Consider the following 7,489-nt stretch of genomic DNA (forward strand, 5'->3'; position numbering starts at 1 on the left):
CAGTTATCGGTGAGGGTCGCATCTCGCCCTCTTTTTATAACTGTTTCATTTTGATCCTCGAGTACTCTTAGTGTATTTCAGTAATTGTTCATAGTTAGGTCTTGTTTTCCTTAAACGATAATTAATAATAGTCGTCGAAATATTCTCTACAGTATCAAATACAAATGATCGAGCTTCATACTGCTACTGATTTTTTTTTAAATTCGTTTAAAAATTAAATATGAAGACATTTTTCACTGATCTAGACTGTATTCTGTTAATAATTATAAAAAGACAATAAATAATTTTGTTATCTTAGTTCTGTTCTTCGAGAAAATGTGGTTTGTCTTATAAGACCAAATGATATCACAGTCATACACGTAGTATGATAGAGCCGATTTTTTTTTTAATAGTTGATTTTAATGAATTTAAGGAAATGCTTCAAAATACAAACAAAATAATATTTTTATTTAAAAATGTGGTATTTTCATGTATAAAAAAGGTTTGATAAATTACATCATAAAAGAGAAAATAAATAAGGTGCAACAGCTCGTAGAACTCCAAGGCCTAGTGACTTGCAAATCTCAAACATTCCTGAGTGCTTGGAATGTCACGGGCAGTTTATATGACGATTCCGAACAGCTTATTTGAGAAAGCACTTTCCATTAGAAGAATTATTGCTCTTGGAGGATTTGTCAATTCCTCGCAAGAGGCCAGTACATACATACAAATACTTCTTCACTTTACGTTTTATAGTTTTCCAAAAGAAAAAATTAAAAACAAAAAATTCGATGTGCTTTAGGAGGTTTTACTTTTGCTTGCGTCTAAGTTTATTCAGAGTCTCCAAATAAATACTTTAGAAAACATAAAAAAGTACTTGTGGAAAATTGAAATTTGTTTGTCCTTGCCCTATTGTTGTCCATCTATAACATTGACCAATAAACACGCGACACAATTTATATTTCATGATGCGAAAATATAAGAAATATTTTTTTAGTGAAATTTACTGCAACTTTATTCTCATTAATTATTTTTAACATTCGAAGTTGAAAACAAATTATTAAATAGCATCTGCAAATAAATTATTAAATAGCATCTGCAAGCAAATGGTTTTTAAAATTATTATTATACAAATATTTGTTGGAATACATTTTTCAAAAATTCAATCAAATAGATAAAAAGCTGTAAGAAACCCAACCATTAATAAAGTTTTTTTTTTAATTTATTTAAGCCAAGACCCTTTTTGATATTTGGAACTTCTTCCAATTTAAATGTTAAAACCAAAGTTTTTATTGAAAATATTCTCGAAATAACATTCAAAACCAACTTGGTAGATTTAAAATTTAATATTTAAAAAAATTAACTTCCTCTTGAAAATAGAAATGAAACAAATTAGACCAACAGTTTTCGTTAAAATTAAAGCAAAACAAAAAAGCTTACAAATGAACGTAACGAAATCCTTTCGCACATAATAGCACCGAAATCTCTAAAATATATTTGTCGAGATTACCACTACTCTTTTTAGTACCTACTTACATTTGTTTGAGAACTGTTTAAGTTTGATTAATATTTAACTGTTCACGTTGTCGCCTACCTGACGATTGGACATACCGTAAGCAGAACGACAAAGCTCCATGAGTGGGTGTTTCCCCAATTTTCCAATGGCGCCTGCCAGGAGCACCTTTGTGTTTAAAATATCAAACAATTCTTTTTAAAGTTAAATTAATATCTTTTTAAAAACATCGTTCTTGTTGATTCTCATAAATTGGTGTCATTATTGCTATGAAAAATACAATCAATTTTTTTTCGTCATTCAGAGCTATGCGATGCGAAATTTTGTAAAAAGCGATTTTGTGATTCGGAATTTCGTACCCAATCCAGTTACACGGAGAGGTGAATAAATGTGGCGGATACTTTTTTCATTTCAAAATATAACTGTACTAATCCTCAAACTACAAATTATATCTACTAAATTTTAAGTTGTAAAAATTCTAATACTTAAGTTACTTAATTGATGAACTTAAAAGTTTTAAATTAAGGTAGCATTATAAATTTGAGCTCTGATCAAAAATTGAATTCACATTCAATTAAATAGCAATTGCCAAGTTATATACATTATTTATTAATTTAAAAAAATTGGTATACAAAAAATTTTCTATAGAAACCAAATTTTTGAATGATAAGTTATAATTCATGGCCAGAGATTTTATTTATATTTCATATTTTATAAACCCATTTCATAAAATGTGAATATTATCTCTCAAATACATGATTAAATATTTGTTTATTGAAAAAAAAAATTGAATAATTATGTTAATAAAAAATGTCGCTAAAGAATAAAGAGTTCTATTTTTATTTATTAAAGTTTCATCCGGAAAGACAATAAATATAATTGACTATGTAATTAGGTTAGTATTTTGAATGCCTTTAGCTGTCAAAAATTGATTAAAAAACTTTAATATTCTGCTGTTATCAGTATATAGTTAACGATTGTAACTTAAACAAAATGAACAATCATCAGTCAACAATCAACCCTTACAACAATTTATTCGATTACTTTGAATGAGGTCATATTTTTATTTAGGCCAATAAATATGTATACCCATAGATATCTGTACAAACAAATTTTACTATACATAAAATCAATAAGAAGAGAAGAGTATATTTATTTTTTTGTGAATACTATACCAACTAAATGTTGACATAGATTTATCAAATCAATGTCATGGTGACGTCTGGAAATTAGATTAATTTCTCTTATCAAACTTCTATGCATATTGTTTGTATTCATGTAACAATTTACAGAATTAATTGTTATTGGAATTTTTTAGTATACATTTTGGAGTAAAATTTTTTGCTAAATGATTTTATTGATGTACTTGTTTCAGGGCTTTTGAACTCTCGGAATTTTTCTCCCAAGGTGAAAAAATATAGAAACAAAAACAGTTAATTAAACTTAAACTGGGATAATAATACATACATTGTAAAAGTATGGTTAACCGCAATGTATTCAGTCTAATTGAGACATTAATGTTGTTTTGTGGATGTTAAGGTGTTGATTAAGAGATATAATTTTCATATTTAATAAAACATATGCTAGAGATAATTTAAGATTTTCTATAATCTATGAATTGTGGAAAAAAAAGTTGTTAATGATTTATTTTTCACTTAAATAATCACTTTAACAGAAATTGTACCTTATTATAAGCCATATGACTTCTTAGATCATTTTTTTAGTGCGAGGTTAAAGTTAAATAGAACAACACATTTTGAGCTCATCATGATCATATAGCATTGAAGAACTTGATTAAAGTGTTAAACATTTAAAATAAAACCGTTTTATCTGTGGTTTTGTCAGTCAGAATGATTGTTACTTGATCATGAAATCATGATTTCCACGTTAAGTCTATAGTTCAGATAATGAAGTATTTGGTTTGAACTATAGCTAGCTTACTTTCTATGTAATTAATCTAAATATCATGCAATATTTTAGTCTAAACAATAACACTTCTTTAAGATGTAATCCTAGGTTAATAAAGAACAAGTTGGAAAAACTTCCCTTCTGTAATGGTTTACTCTTTAGTAAATTAATAAATCAAAGGCGGTTGGGTGATAAGATCGTAAAACATTCCTAAAAGCAAGTCTCAAACCAAAAATTACTTTGGTTCAAAACCACATAATTTACATATTAATCATGTATTACAGATAACCACCAAACTGTAGAACTAAGCTTAAGCTATATATAATTTTAATATTTTAAACTCTTTCTAAAAGCTTCGTATATACTAAAAACCACTTATAATTTATCTAATGCTCATTTTTCTTTCTTTTTTGTTTTAGGTATGTGTAACCAAAAAAAAAACATCTATTAAAATATATAAACACAAAAACGTGAGTAATATAAAATAAAACATATCTATCAATAAGAAATTCAGACATCCCCTTTATGTATGTTTTTATTTTTGTTTTTCGCTTCGAAATCGTGCGCCAGGTGTGCCACAAAAAATAGTATGTTAAGAAAGGTCAACAAATTACGACAAGACATTCCTGTTCGGTTCGTGGTAAATTCTTCTATACGAATATAGTAATGTTATTATTGCCTTGAAGTCATTTTGGGCTTTTTCAACAAAACCAACGTGCCATGCATCTATCTATCTATCTTTTCTTTTTCTGTTTGTTTTTTTTCTGTCTAACACAACTCCTCTCGGCTCCAAACAACCTAGCAGATTTCCTAAAAAGCAAACTGCAAACTTTCACTATCTCCCCAGCAATGTGCCAGATACATAATATTTATGTATACCTATATGTATGGTATATACATACAATTTTATTATGGTTTTATTCTATTTATAGATATGTTTCTGCGGTCCTTAACAATAAAATATAGCAGGAGCTTTGCAACTCTTCTTAGAGCGCAGAAGTTAAGCTTTTAGCTGGAATGTCCCTTTTGTTTTGAATATTTTTGTTTGTTTATTGTTATGGTTCGTGCAGAGGTACATCTAGATATTTTGGGGATGAAGTAAATTGAAGTAACAAAATACAAAAACCATTGATTTCTTTCTCACTTCTTGTGAGTGAGTATCTATCTTTATGAAATGATAGATAGATACTTTTTTTTCGAATTGCTTCTCTACAAAAAGCCACCGAAATCTGCAAAACGACAGGTGTCTACAGAAAAGTATTTTCAAAAGCTTAGTTTCTTTTGTTGGTTGAAGAAAATTGCCAAACTTCCGGAAGTTAAATGAATAATTTAACAATTTTATGAAACCAAAAAATGTTTTTAAGTTAAGCATTTATCTATGTAGCTTGAGTTTATTTCTAAAAAATCATGAATTGAAAAGAATTACATGTCACCTATTGTATTCACACATTTTACATGTCATATCCACTCTCTGCTGGTTTCTCTCTCCCCCACCCTTTTGTTACAGCTGAACAAAAAAAAAAAAGAATTCTCTCACATGAATTTTATGTCTGCTGCTAAAGAATTTTCTGGTGGATTCGGATCAAAAAGCATTAACTTTATGCGCAGGTCTATGCAATATAATGACAAGGAATATACAAAAGTACTGCTGTACTTTTAGTACTGGTGGTGCCGCTGTTGCAGTAGATACAAATCATAGATACAAACTAAATTAATTGAGCGAAAATAGAGGATGTATACGGGAGCTGCTAGTGCTAGTGCTGCTGCTGCTAGGTATTAACTCTATGGGAAAATTTGCTGCCGTGCGCATTCAAGCCCATAGCCAACAATGCTTTGGGAGAGAAGTTAATTGGTTTTATGGTGTTTCTTGAATGATACATTTTCCCAAGTGAAAAAGTGTTCCCGATTTGAGTTTTTTGGTACTAAAAACGTACCCAACTAATTTGCTTAAAGAATGCTTTTCTAAAATAAAATCTTTGTTATTCAAAGAAAAAGAAAAAAGGACATGCATTTTGAAACTACTTTCATTATAATTATGACAGAAAATACATCACTCAAAAAGTTCCCTCCGCTGATCTGTCATTTCTTTAGCTAAGTCCAATTTATGAAGAGTTCCAATAAGCTCGACGGTGTTTAGAAAAATGCTTTTCTAATGCAAGATTTAAGGTCATTTTAAAGCGGTCTTCTTGTTATTGACTTAAAAAAGTTGCAGAAAAAATAGTGGAATGATATTAATTCGTATGATAGAGGTTCGTTATTCACAACTTCACATGATGCGCTTATTGTATGACATATAAAAATAACACTTATTGAAAGCACCAATATTTTTGCACTATGGCAATATATGAATTCAAAAAGTCCAAACTGGACTCTTTTAGAACGCTTAGTTTTCGAAACGCAAGAAATAATTTTTTTTTTAATTTCTAGTTTACAATTCAACAAAAACGGATCTTACAAAATATTGATAAACTTTGACCTCGTAACTGGTTTTAAAACATTTTTTTTCCGGTTTTGAACAACTTTGCAATCAGTCAATCTTTGTGGATAGGTATTGATTTAATACTTGTGGATTGTTGCTGTAAAAAACAACAATATTGATTTTGACATAACTGCTGAGCCAGTAATAAGACGAAATGCTATTAAGCGCATCAGATTCGAATCGACATTTCTGGATCTTCTTCAGTAGTGACCAAAATGATGATTTTTTTTTTATCAGATTTGCAACAATCTCTGCTGGTTAAATTCACAAAAGAATAATCTCGATCAAACTTTTCCGCACTTTTTACAATTTCATTTTGTGCTAAAACTATTATAATAACCGATTTTTCGACGAAATTTTGTTGTCCATATCTAAACACTGAGTCGAAATTTCCGCATTAAAATCAATAAATAAGTCTAATGGCGCAACAGTCCATTTAGAATTAAGACCTAATAAGTTTACAACTCTCAATAATTCCTATGTGTGGTCAGGGATTAAGGGGTACTACAGTTTTAAGCCGAATCCAAACGGGTAATTTTTCGAAATCACTTTTCATAACAAGGATTACTCTTGGAGGATTTGTTAATTCCTCGCAAGAGGCATTACCCGTGAAAAAAAAACTTAAGGTGCCCCAGGCAGGGATTGAACCCAAGACCTCTGGCATAACAATTCTGGCAGAAAAAAATGGAAACTTTACCTATTAGCAGGGAAAATCTTGTGCAGTTTTCTTTTTAAACAAATTTCGTTCATTGGCTTCAAGAAAAATGAATTAATTTGATCCAAAATTATTAAATATAAATTACTTTTTTTTTAGAAAATTTCTGATGATTCTGACTTTTGAAAAGGATTTGTAAAAGTCATAACTTTCAGAAACTAGCCTTGCAACAATTTTCCATAGTAAAATAAGACCAATTTTCAGTATTGCTCAAAAATTAAAAATATGTTCATGTTCATTAATATTGATGAGATAAAATAAAATGTGCTTAAAACATAGTAGACACACTTTCTGCAGTACTTGCAAATGATTTGCTATAAAAGAAGGCAATTTTAATTAATTGTTATTATCTACTGTTTATTGCTAAATCAAAACCAAGTTTTTAGTTTCTTCATTGAAACCAAAGTAGCCACAATCAAATTTGTCCATATGTTGATTGACTCAACATAAGTTTGAAAAATAAAATTATTAATTCAAATAAGTTAGTTTTTAAATTTAAACTTACTATCCTCCTTTTTTACCCTACAAGATCAAATTTAAGCTATATTTTTTTAAAGGTTTATCTCTAAGATTGTTGAAAAAGGCTTTACCTTATAAATCTTTCAAAGTGTTCTTATTTTTTCCCACCCAGGGCATAGAAAACATTATTTCAAAAAAATAAAAATGAATCTAAAATATTTCTAAACTCTAAAAAAATTTGACTCTTACATTTTAGTTCATTCGTACTGCTAATACAATATTCAAAACCCTGCTACCACACAACACTTAAACTAAGAAACACTACAATTTCCCTTAAAACTGACTACACCCACACAAACAAATAAAAGACTCAAGGAAAAACCTCCCCCAAAATGGTGGTTTCGCTGTTTATTTCGTTCGTCTTTGTTTTTCCTTT

The 7,489-nt window shown here is 29.0% G+C and overlaps 1 protein-coding gene across 10 annotated transcripts in view; it reads left to right on the forward strand.

The window, feature by feature from the left end:
* LOC129948770 (protein bunched, class 2/F/G isoform) overlaps positions 1–7,489 on the forward strand; it is a 236,594-nt gene that overhangs the window by 88,813 nt on the left and 140,292 nt on the right. The window lies entirely within an intron of this gene.

The sequence above is a fragment of the Eupeodes corollae genome, chromosome 3 (assembly GCF_945859685.1).
Source record: "Eupeodes corollae chromosome 3, idEupCoro1.1, whole genome shotgun sequence".
Lineage (NCBI taxonomy): Eukaryota > Metazoa > Arthropoda > Insecta > Diptera > Syrphidae > Eupeodes > Eupeodes corollae.